Source organism: Eleutherodactylus coqui, chromosome 7, assembly GCF_035609145.1.
Source record: "Eleutherodactylus coqui strain aEleCoq1 chromosome 7, aEleCoq1.hap1, whole genome shotgun sequence".
In the NCBI taxonomy this organism is placed as follows: Eukaryota; Metazoa; Chordata; class Amphibia; order Anura; family Eleutherodactylidae; genus Eleutherodactylus; species Eleutherodactylus coqui.
The window spans coordinates 207,811,231-207,824,487 of NC_089843.1; positions in this window are offsets into that span (position 1 = coordinate 207,811,231).

Consider the following 13,257-nt stretch of genomic DNA (forward strand, 5'->3'; position numbering starts at 1 on the left):
ATAATTGTTTCTTGGCTCTGCTTTGCGTTCCGTAAGCGAATTCAGCCTCCAACCACAGGCCAATAAGCGGCACATTTAATTACAGCATCTGTTTCTGCTCTACTCATAATACACCATGTTGAGGGGTAGGGGTAGGCCTAGAGGACGTGGACGCGGGCGAGGACGCGGAGGCCCAAGTCAGGGTGTGGGCACAGGCCGAGCTCCTGATCCAGGTGTATCGCAGCCGACTGCTCCGGGATTAGGAGAGAGGTACGTTTCTGGCGTCCCCACATTCATCTCACAATTAATGGGTCCACGCGGTAGACCTTTATTAGAAAATGAGCAGTGTGAGCAGGTCCTGTCGTGGATGGCAGAAAGCGCATCCAGCAATCTATCGACCACCCAGAGTTCTGCGCCGTCCACTGCTGCAACTCTGAATCCTCTGGCTGCTGCTCCTCCTTCCTCCCAGCCTCCTCACTCCATTACAATGACACATTCTGAGGAGCAGGCAGACTCCCAGGAACTGTTCTCAGGCCCCTGCCCAGAATGGGCAGCAATGGTTCCTCTCCCACCGGAGGAGTTTGTCGTGACCGATGCCCAACCTTTGGAAAGTTCCCGGGGTCTGGGGGATGAGGCTGGGGACTTCCGGCAACTGTCTCAAGAGCTTTCAGTGGGTGAAGAGGACGATGACGATGAGACACAGTTGTCTATCAGTGAGGTAGTAGTAAGGGCAGTAAGTCCGAGGGAGGAGCGCACAGAGGATTTGGAGGAAGAGCCGCTGGACGATGAGGTGACTGACCACACCTGGTGTGATAAGCCAACTGAGGACCGGTCTTCAGAGGGGGAGGCAATTGCAGCCGCATGACAGGTTGGAAGAGGCAGTGGGGTGGCCAGGGGTAGAGGCAGGGCACGAGCAAATAATCCACCAGCTGTTTCCCAAAGCACCCCCTCGCGCCAAGCCACCGTGCAGAGGCCAAGGTGCTCTAAGGTGTGGATGTTTTTCACGGAGACGCGGGACGACCGACGAACAGTGGTGTGCAACCTTTGTCGCGCCAAGATCAGTCGGGGAGCCACCACCACCAGCCTCACCACCACCAGCATGCGTAGGCATATGATGGCCAAACACCCCACAAGGTGGAACGAAGGCCGTTCACCGCCTCCAGCTTGTGCCACGGCCTCTCCCCGTGGGCCCCAACCTGCCACTGAGATACAACTGCCCTCTCAGGACACAGGCAGGACCGTCTCCAGGCCTGGACCCACACCCTCACCTCCGCTGTCCTCAGCCCCATCCAGCAATGTCTCTCAACGCAGCGTCCAGCTGTCGCTAAGAGAATCATTGGAGCGAAAACGCAAATACGCCGCCACGCACCCGCACGCTCAAGCTTTAAATGTCCACATAGCCAAATTGATCAGCCTGGAGAAGCTCCCCTACAGGCTGGTGGAAACTGAGGCATTCAAAAACATGATGGCGCCGGCAGCCCCACGCTACTCAGTCCCCAGTCGCCACTATTTTTCACTGAGTGCCGTCCCAGCCCTGCACGACCACGTCTCACGCAACATCGTACGCGCCCTCACCAACTCGGTTACTGGCAAGGTCCACTTAACAACGGACACGTGGACAAGCACAGGCGGGCAGGGCCACTATATCTCCCTGACGGCACATTGGGTGAATTTAGTGGAGGCTGGGACCGAGTCAGAGCCTGGGACCGCTCATGTACTACCCACCCCCAGAATTGCGGGCCCCAGATCAGTGCTGGTATCTGCGGCGGTGTATGCCACCTCCACTAAACCTTCCTCCTCCTCCTCCAACGCAACCTCTACCTCGCAATCAAGACTTGTCAGCAGCAGCACGTCACCAGCAGTCGGTGTCGTGCGGCGCGGCAGCACAGCGGTGGGCAAGCGTCAGCAGGCCGTACTGAAGCTACTCAGCTTAGAAGAGAAGAGGCACGCGGCCCACGAACTGTTGCGCGGTCTGACAGAGCAGACCGACCGCTGGCTTTCGCCACTGAGCCTCCAACCGGGCATGGTCGTGTGTGACAACGGCCGTAACCTGGTGGCGGCTCTGCAGCTCGGCAGCCTCATGCACGTGCCATGCCTGGCCAACGTCTTTAATTCGGTGGTTCAGTGGTTTCTGAAAGGCTACACACACTTGTCAGACCTGCTCGGCAAGGTGCGCCGGGTCAGCGCACATTTCCGCAAATCCAACACGGACGCTGCCACCCTGCGCACCCTGCAACATTGGTTTAATCTGCCAGTGCACCGACTGCTTTTCGACGTGCCCACACGGTGGAACGCTACGCTTCACATGTTGTCCCGGCTGTATGAGCAGCGTAGAGCTATAGTGGAATACCAACTCCAACATGGGCGGCGAAGTGGGAGTCAGCCTCCACAATTCTTTACAGAGGAGTGGGCCTAGATGGCAGATATCTGCCAAGTCTTTGGAAACTTTGAGGAGTCCACCCTGATGGTGAGCGGCGATGCTGCAATCATTAGCGTCACCATTCCCCTGCTATGCCTATTGAGAAGGCTGATGCTTTGCAGGCGAAAACGGAGGTGGGGGAAGACAGTATGTCGCTGGATAGTCATATCACCCTCATGTCTATATCTCAGCGTGTGGAGGAGGAGGTGGGGGAGGAGCCTGAGGAGGAAGAGACCGCTGGGCCCACTGCAGAGGGTGCCCATGCTGCTTCCCTCTCATCCATTCAGCGTGTATGGCCTAAGGAGGAGGAGGAGGATACTCAAAGTGATCTTCCTAGTGAGGACAGCCATATGTTGCGTACAGGTACCCTGGCACACATGGCTGACTTTATGTTAGCATGCCTTTCTTGTGACTCTCGTGTTAGATGCATTTTGGCCACTACGGATTACTGGGTGTACACACTGCTTGACACACGGTATAAGAAGAACCTTTTCACTCTCATTCCCGAAGAGGAAAGGGGTTTGAGAGTGATGCAATACCACAGGGCCTTGTTGGACAAACTGATGGTAAACTTCCCATCTCACAGCGCTAGTAGCAGAAGGCGCAGTTCTGACGGCCAAGTAGAAGGGGAGGCGCGGAGATCAGGCAGCATGTTCAGCGCAGGCAGGGGAACACTCTCCAAGGCCTTTGCCAGCTTTATGGCTCCCCAGCAAGACTGTCTCACACCTCCCCAGTCCAGGCTGAATCGGAGGGAGCACTGTAAGAAGATGGTGAGGGAGTACGCAGCCGATCGCACGACTGTCCTCTGTGACGCCTCTGCTCCGTACAACTACTGGGTGTCAAAGCTGGACACGTGGCCCGAACTCGCGCTTTATGCCCTGGAGTTGTTGTATCACGGACAAGCGTACCCGCCTGTCAACTGACAGCGCCGACAGGCTTACACTCATAAAGATAAACAAACACTGGATTTCCCCAGACTTCTCTTCTCCACCAGCGGACAGCAGCGCTACCTAAAAACCTTTATCAATCTGTGTATGATATTCGTCCTCCTCCTCCGGCTCCTCCTCCTGAAACCTCTCGTAATCACCGCGAACGAGCAATTTTTGTGTGGGCCAAAAGGCTCATATAACTTTTCTAAATAATATTGATCTGTTTTGAATTCTCATTAAAGCATTGAAACTTCCACCTGAACCAATTGTTTTTTAGACTGCGCTGCCTCCAGGCCTAGTTAAGAAGTAAGCCACAGTACGCTAAGCGATTAATGGGTTTCACCTGCCCTCTGGGTTGGGCATGGGCAATTTTTCTAGGGTACATTTGTACTGTCGGTACAACAATTTTTCGGGCCCTCACCTACAATGCAATCAAAGTAATATTTATGGGCTTCGCCTGCACTCATGGTACACCACTGTGTCTGTGGTTGGCCTACACTTTTGCTACAGAAATGTAACTCTGTTCTGCCTACCTATACTTCTGCTACAGTAATGCTACAGGGGTCTGACTATACTTCAGCAACAGAAATGTTACTTCGGTTTGCCGATACTTCTGCTCCTAAGATGTTACCTTAGTTGGTGTATACTGTTACTACTGTAATTTTTACTAATACTGGGCTCTGCCCATAATGCTTCAACGGAAATGTTACTGGGGCATGTCTATACTGCTATAACAGAAATGTAACTAATAGTGGGCTCTGCCCATACTGCTTCTACGTTAATGTTACTGGGGCCTGTCTGCACTGCTGGAACTGAAATGTGACTGGGGCATGTCGCAACTGATACTACTGAAATCTTACTGGGGTCTGTCAATACTGCTGGAACTGAAATGTTACTGGGGTCTGTCTACACTGCTGGAACTGAAATGTTACTGTTACTGGGGTCTGTCTAGGCTTATACTACTGAACTGTTACTGGGGTCTGTCTATACTTATACTACTGAAATGTTACTGGGGTCTGTGTATACTGCTGCAAATGAAATGTTAGTGGGGTCTGTCCTCACTGCTGCCAATGAAATGTTACAGGGGTCTGTCCATACTCTTACCGCGGAAATGTTACTAATTCTCAGCTCTGCCTATACTGCTGCTACTGCTATTTTACAGGGTTGTGGAAACGGAGGCTTCCCAAGGACATGATGGTGGCGAGGCCGCACTACTAGCTCCCCAGGCGCAACAACTTTTCAGTGACGCGGTCACTGGGAAGGTGCATATAACCACGGACACGGGGACAGGACACGTACTGCCTCAAAAACATCCCCCTCCTCCTCCAACAATGAAAACATTCTTGGCCGAAGCCCACCTGTATGAAATCAAACGTTAGCTCTGCTGTCCAGGGCACTGCAATGGGATATATTTATGTACCACCGGTGGGTTCCAGGGAGCCACCCATGCTGTGGGTCCACAGGGACTACACATAGGGTAGTTGTTCCTGCCTGTGTTTATGTATTAAAAACCCTGGTCTGGGCTTACCCTGGTCCTAATAGCCACGTGGTTGCGCTGTTTTCTGCTTTTATGTACCGCCGGTGGCTTCCTGGGACCCACCCATGCTGTCGGTCCACACGGACTTTACATTAGGGAGATGTACCTGCCTGTGTATACTCATAAAAAACTCCAGTCTGACTGGGGCATGCAGTTTGGGCCGAAGCCCACCTGTATTTAAGCAGACGTTACCTCAGCTGTGCAGGGCACTGCAATGGGATATATTTATGTACCGCCGGTGGGTTCCAGAGAGCGACCCATGCTGTGGGTCCACAGGGACTTCACATAGGGTAGTTGTTCCTGCCTGTGTCTATGTATTAAAAACCCCGGTCTGACTGGGGCATGCAGTGTGGGCCAAAGCCCACCTGTATTTTATCTGACGTTACCTCAGCTGTGCAGGGCAATGCAATGGGATTTACTTATGTACCGCCGGTGTCTTCCTGCGACCCACCCATGCTGTTGGTCCACAGGGACTTCACATTAGGGAGTTGTACCTGCCTGTGTATACTTATAAAAGACCCCAGTCTGACTGTGGCATGCAGTGCGGGCCGAAGCCCACCTGCATTTAATCTGACGTTAGCTCTGCTGTCCAGGGCACTGCAATGGGATATATTTATGTACCGCCAGTGGGTTCCAGGGAGCCACCCATGCTGTTGGTGCACACGGAATTCCCATTGCGGAATTGTACTTGCCTGTGACTATTTATAAAAAACCCCGGTCTGACTGGGGCATGCAGTGTGGGCCGAAGCCCACCTGTATTTAATCTGACGTTAGCTCTACTATCTGGGGCACTGAATCAGGACAAACTACAGGAGCAATACAGCGCTAATGAGACGTGCACAGCTACGCTAGTATTGGAGTCCGCTGTAGGCCCGCGATTGCTGAGGGTTTGTGCAGAGGCCTATGTCCTGCGTGCAGTGAAAGTCCGCTACCAGCCTAGGATTGCTGAATCTGTGGGCCGAGGCCTATGTCGTGGGCGCGGTGCAAGTCTGCCATGTTTGGCCACTCAGATCAATTTTTTGTTCATGTCTTGGGTTTCCTAGGACCCACCTATGCTGTTTGTGTAAACTTAGTTCCCATCGCGGTGTTTGACCTGTCTGGCACAAAGACACTGACTGACTTGGGCAGGGGGCAGAGCGCAGACGGCTTTCCCCTTGCAGTGTCGATTGAGCTATGCGACACCTTGACAGAATGAATACTGTGTGGTACATGAATTCCCCATTGCTATGCCCACGTTTGCAGCTCCTGACGGAGGTGGCACAGGATTGGATTTCTCATTACTTCTGTACAGCATTGTGGGCTATCGCCCAGCCTCTTTTAAAGAGGGTCACTGCCTGGCCCTGCCAACCCTCTGCAGTGTGTGCCTGCGGTTCCTCCTCATGGCAGACGCACTTATAAGTAGAGGGTGGTGTGGCTATGAGGCCAGCATGTGGCATGAGGGCAGCTGAAGGCTGCGCAGGGACACTTTGGTGTGCGCTGTGGACACTGGGTCGTGCGGAGGGGTTGGGCAGCATGTAACCCAGGAGAAGTGGCAGCGGTGTGTCCGGCAGGCAGTGCTTGTGCTTAGTTGCAGGTAGTGTGGTGCTTAGCTAATGTGTGCCTTGCTAATGAGGGTTTGTCCAAAGTAAAAATTGTTGGGGGGGCACTCTTGCCGCTATTGTGGCTTAATAGTGGGACCTGGGAACCTGAAATGCAGCCCAGCATGTTGCCCCTCGCCTGCGCTATCTGTTTCTGTGTCGTTTCCATCACTTTCTTGGGTTTTGCAGATTTTCACCAATGAAAACCTTAGCGGAGCATGGGTGATATACAACAATGCTCGAGCCGCCCATTGACTTCAATGGGGTTCGTTACTCGAACGAACCCTTGAGCATCGCAGAAAGTTCGACTCGAGCAACAAGCACCCGAGCATTTTGGTGCTCGCTCATTTCTAGTCAATACCAAAATGTATGACTGTATGGTGTCTCCCAGGACCATTACTGCTTCTTTTATGTATATCTCAGTCACAGGTTTATTGCAAGCTACAAGATTACTCAGTCCTCCCTTCCCGTTTTTCTGATATGAATGTTCGTTTTCAATTTCATCACCCTCAGCCATAGACATCTTCTGTCTTTGCTTTTCTGGGCTGCCGGTAGGTGATCTGCTGTTTTGTGATAGTGTGGTCAGTGCCATCTTAGTTTCAGGGGCTCCCTGACTGTCATCCCCCTTGTGTACTGACCTTGCTTTTTCAGGTCCCGCTGAAGCTGTGTCCTGCTGAGCGCTGCTAATGGCTTTGTCTGTGCCTCTGGAGGAGTTTTCTTCTGTTTCTCCATCCAGCGCTACCCAGCTGCAGACACCATGCTCCCTCTCCGGGGAATCGGGATTCAGTGTTTCCACCGCAGCCATTACTGGTGGGGGGTGGGGGGGGGGAGGGGGGGGGCTCGCGCACCACGAAAAAGGACTCCAATCTCGCCGGAGCAGGTTTGGAAGCTCTCCTCCTGGACATCGCTGAGTGTCAGGTAACTTCCCAGAGCTTTGTTTTTGGCAGATGGTCTCCGGTGATAGCTTTAAATAGCTAGAAGTGCCGCATGCCAAGGGGAGCATGCCGAGTGGAGTTTAAGGGTTTGCTGCCGTCCCGGTGCCTCTCCAAGCCATGCCCCCATGAATATAGTTTTTGATGTTGTGAGTATATTCAAGTGTAGTTTCTTGTAAGGTAAATTCTATCAATTAGTGAGTTATATAATTAACATTTGTCTAGAAGCATTGTTACTAGAGATGAGCGAGCACCAAAATGCTCGGGTGCACGTTGCTCGAGTCGAACTTCCCGCAATGTTCGAGAGCTCGTTTCGAGTAACGAACCCCATTGAAGTCAATGGGCGACTCGAGCATTTTTGTGTATGACCAATGCTCCGCTTAGGTCTTTACTTGTGAAACTCTGGAAAACATCCGAAAGTCATCGAAACACCGCAGAAATGCAAAGGGCAGGTGGGGTCAGTCACCTCATCGTCCAGCTGCTCTTCCTCCGAATCCTCTGTGTGCTCCTCCCTCCCTCCTAGGTTGCACACTACTGTTCGTCGGTCGTCCACACTCTCACTGAAAAACATCCACACCTTTGAACACCTAGGCCTCTGCACGGTGGCTTGGTGCGAGGGGGTGCTTTGGGAAACAGTTGGGGGATTCTTCGCTCTGGCCCTGCCTCTACCCCTGGCCACCCCACTGCCTCTTCCAACCTGTCCTGCTGCTGCACTTCCCTTCCCCTCTGAAGACCTGTCGTCAGTAGGCTTAGCAAACCAGGTGGGGTCAGTCACCTCATCGTCCAGCGGCTCTTCCTCCGAATCCTCTGTGCGCTCCTCCCTCGGACTGACAGCCCTTATAACTACCGCACTGATAGACAACTGCGTCTCATCATCATCGTCCTCCTCACCCACTGAAAGTTCTGGAGACACTTGGCAGAAGTCCCCTGCCTCTTCAGCTGGACCCCGGGAACTTTCCAAAGGTTGGGCATCGGTCACGACAAACTCCTCGGCTGAGAGAGGAACCAGGTTTTTCCACTCATGGCAGGGACCCGAGAACAGTTCCTGGGAGTCTGCCGGCTCAGAGGATGTCATTTTCATGGAGTGAGGAGGCTGTGAGGAAGGAGGAGCAGCAGCCAGAGGATTCAGAGTTTCAGCAGTGGACTGCGTAGAAGACTGGGTGCCTGATACATTGCTGGATGCATTTTCTGCCATCCACGAAAGGACCTGCTTACACTGCTCTGTTTGCAATAAAGGTCTACTATGCAGACCCATAAATTGTGATATGAAGCTGGGGACCCCAGAAACTTGCCTCTCTCCTAATCCCGCAGCAGCCGGCTGGGATTCACCTAAACCAGGAACAAGGCCTATGCCCACACCCTCACTTGAAACTCTGCGTCCTCGCCCGCGTCCGCGTCCACATCCTGGACCCCTTCCCCTACCCCTCAGCATGGTGAATTACGAATAGAGCAGACACAGACCGCTGTAAATAATTATGGAATTATATGCATACACTTTCAAGCAGAGAGCGGAATTGTAACGCTAACTCCAGGCAGAAAAAAATGGAAGGAAGGCCGCAAACAGGCCTAGCAGTGCTATAGTGATGCACCAAAACTCCCACCAGGCACCCAGTAAAATGCAGACGGTCAGAGGTAGCCCAACGAAGGAGCTTTTTGGGGTTTTTTTGTAAAAGAATACAGGCTATATACTGTGTATGTCACTTTCCCTCTATAAGTACCTGTGTTGGCCGTATGCTGAGCGTCAAATTCACTGCAGACACAGGCCGGTGTAAATAATCTTGGAATTATGTGCGTAGACTTTCTCGCTGTGAGCGGTATAGTAAGGCAAACTCAAGGCAGAAAAAAATAATCAGAAAGGCCGCAAACAGGCCTAACTGTGCAATAGTGATGGACTTTAACTCCCACCAGACACCCAGTAAAATGTAAACGGTCAAAGGTAGCAGAACCAAGGAGCTTTTTTTTTTTTTTTAAATAATACAGGCTGTATAGTGTGTATATCACATTCCCTCTATAAGTGGCTGCGTTGGCCATACGCTGTGCGTCTCTAATTCACTGCGGACACAGACCGGTGTAAATAATTATGGAATTGTTTGCGTACATTTTGTCGCTGAGAGCGGTATTGTAAGCCAAACTCCAGGGAGAAAAAAATTATACGGAAGGCTGCAAACAGGCCTAGCTGTGCAATAGTGATGCACTACAACTCCCAGCAGAGCCCTGTAAAATTTAGACGGTCAGCGGTAGCCCTAAGAAGTAGATTTTTGGTTTTTTTGGTAAAAGAATACAGGCTATATAGTGTGTATATCACTTTCCCTCTATCAGTCGCTGTGGCCGTACGCTGTGCGTCAAATTCACTGCGGACACAGCCCGGTGTAAATAATTATGGAATTGTTTGCGTACACTTTGTCGCTGAGAGCGGTATTGTAAACCAAACTCCAGGAAGAAAAAAATTATACGGAAGGCTGCAAAGAGGCCTAGCTGTGCAATAGTGATGCACTACAACTCCAAGCAGAGCCCTGTAAAATTTAGATGGTCAGATGTGGCCCTAAGAAGGACAGTTGGGGTTCTTGTACACAGGATCCTACACTACCACTCTCCCTATCTCAGCAGCACTTTCCCTATACTATATAGTACAGACTGCAGCCTGAGAACGCTATAGCCTGCACGACCGTTTTAAAAAAAAAGTGCAAAACTGCTACCAGCAGCCACAACAGTAATGCACACGGTCAGATGTGGCCCTAAGAAGGACTGTTGGGGTTCTTGTACACAGGATCCTACACTGACACTATCCCTTAATAAGCAGCAGCACTCTCCCTGATCTCTCCCAGAGTGTGTCTGTGGTTACTTGATCTCGCCAGCCACTCACTGCGGGGGGGGGGGGGGGGGGGGGGGGGATAGGGCTAGAACGTCACAGGAGGAAGTTGTAATGCCTTCCCTGCGTTTCTATTGGCCAGAAAATGGCGCTAAACATTCAGGGAAGGAAATGGAATTGACTTGAATATCGCGTGGTGCTCGCCTCGAGTAACAAGCATCTCGAGTACCCTAATACTCGAACGAGCATCAAGCTCGGACGAGTACGTTCGTTCATCTCTAGAGGTGAGTATGCTTTTTTTTTTTTATTAATTCACTTTTTATTGAAAAGTTTTTCATATAACAGAGTATACAACAGCGAGAGGGTGCGCTTTACAGAATTATAGTTTCACATTGTAAGGATCAGATATATTGCTTTGGAATTATAAACAGGTACAGTCATAAGTATCACCTATATCTGATAACCGGTCGCAGCAGCCCCTCCCCGCCCAGATTTGTTCGCTTAAAAGCTTTATTTGCCGGGTCGGAATGGGCCGCTGCCACCTCTCTATGAGCGCACTCATGCATCTGAGAACATTTAATAACCTTGTAAGTTGGTTAAAGAGTATTAACAAGGGGAGTGGGGAGAGAGGGCAAACGGGTGGGCGGGTGGGGGGGGGGGTGATGACGCTATTATCCACAGGGTAGAGTCTGGTTTCCCGACCCACCCTGCTTATGTTGTGTAGTTCTGCCTGCATTCCGTGTGATCTGATGCTCCTGATACCATTTTCCCTGCTTCTCTGCGTGTGCCCCTGCGTGAAAATCGTCGCACCCTCTGTTTACAAAGCTATAGGATTTTTAACGATATCTGATCTCGGCCGAAATAGCCTAGGTGAATAGCCGCATTTCCGCCAGGGGATTGCAGAAAGGCAGCCACCAGAGGGCACGCCCGATTCGCTGTCTCCAAAGCTGAGCTCGCTCTAACCCATCGGGGAAGATATTCCGTGCAGAGTTGAAAATTGGTTATATCTTAGGGCCAAGGGCTAAGGGGGCTGTAAACCTCCTAGCCTGTGTGTCCGATTTCTTGTTCTCTGGGGGACGATTAGGTGTAGTATAGTCATATGTAATTTAGCTTGGTTACGTCGAGACGGGGGGACTCCAAGTCTCGGGGCCTAATCCCTTGTTATGGTGTTGGATCTGTAGCTTACCCAAGGCGACCATATGTTCAGGAAGGACGTGTATGTTGAATTTGTCCAACTAAGGATCTCCTCAAACTGATGAATCTGAGTCAACTTTTCTTTCCACATTTTTATGGAAGGAGATGTTGTGCTTCCCCAATAAAGGGGGATTAGTGCTTTTGCTGCTGCTAACATGAAAGAAATGAGCTTGTCTTTTTGAGGGTTAAATGTCTTATTCGGTTTGCTCAGTATTATCACGTCTGGGGATAATTGGAAGGCTTTTTTGAGAATAATTGCGATTTCCTTTTCAATTTCTGCCCAGAAAGGTTTTATTTTCTTGCAGCTCCACCAGATGTGTAGGTATGAGCCTGAGTTCTCTTGGCAACGCCAGCACCTATCTGAATCTGAGAGTTTGTAAGTAAATAGCCACTCGGGGGTCTTATACCATCTGGATAGGAGTTTATAATGGTTTTCTTGAAGGCGTACGCATGGTGAGATACCATAGGAGGATTTAAATATTATTTTGAGTTCTGCATCTGATATTTTTATATCTAATTCCTTCTCCCATGACGTGATAAAGGTTGGTCTAGTTAAATTGTGGGTTGTTGTAAAGTTTTTGGTTATATGGGAAATTTTCCTCGATTCTGTATTTTGGTTTTTTATTAGTCTTTCGAATTCTGTTGACGGTCTTGATGAAGGATGTTCTCTTTTGAAGTTTGAGATTACATTTGAGATGTGCGCTATGTGTAAATCTTGCAGCTTCCCTTGTGTGCATAAGGTGTTTATTATGGAAATAGGTTCCTTGTGTATGATGGTTTGTAAGTAGAGATGAGCGAGCACCAAAATGCTCGGGTGCTCGTTACTCGGGACGAACTTTTCGCGATGCTCGAGGGTTCGTTTCGAGTAACGAACCCCATTGAAGTCAATGGGCGACCCGAGCATTTTTGTATTTCGCCGATGCTCGCTAAGGTTTCCTTGTGTGAAAATCTGGGCAATTCAAGAAAGTGATGGGAACGACACAGCAACGGATAGGGCAGGCGAGGGGCTACATGTTGGGCTGCATCTCAAGTTCACAGGTCCCACTATTAAGCCACAATAGCGGCAAGAGTGGGCCCCCCCCCTCCCAAAAACTTTTACTTCTGAAAAGGCCTCATTAGCATGGCATACCTTTGCTAAGCACCACACTACCTCCAACAAAGCACGATCACTGCCTGCATGACACTCCACTGCCACTTCTCCTGGGTTACATGCTGCCCAACCGCCCCCCCTCCCCCCCACAGCGCACACCAAAGTGTCCCTGCGCAGCCTTCAGCTGCCCTCATGCCACACCACCCTCATGTCTATTTATAAGTGCGTCTGCCATGACGAGGAACCGCAGGCACACACTGCAGAGGGTTGGCACGGCTAGGCAGCGACCCTCTTTAAAAGGGGCGGGGCGATAGCCCACAATGCTGTACAGAAGCAATGAGAAATATAATCCTGTGCCACCGCCATCAGGAGCTGCACACGTAGGCATAGCAATGGGGAACCTATGTGCCACACACTATTCATTCTGTCAAGGTGTCTGCATGCCCCAGTCAGACCGGGCTTTTTAATTCATAGACACAGGCAGGTACAACTCCCTATTGTGAAGTCCCTGTCGACCGACAGCATGGGTGGCTCCCTGGAACCCACCGGCGATACACAAAAATATCCCATTGCATTGCCCAACACAGCTGAGGTAGTAATGTTGTGCTTAATGCAGGTGGGCTTCGGCCCACACTGCATGCCCCAGTCTGACTGTGGTTCTTTACAAGTGGAAACAGATGCATTTATAATTCCCTGTGGACCCACAGCATGGGTGGGTGCCAGGAAGCCACCGGCGGTACATAGAAATATCCCATTGCATTGCCCAACACAGCTGAGGTAGTAATGTCGTG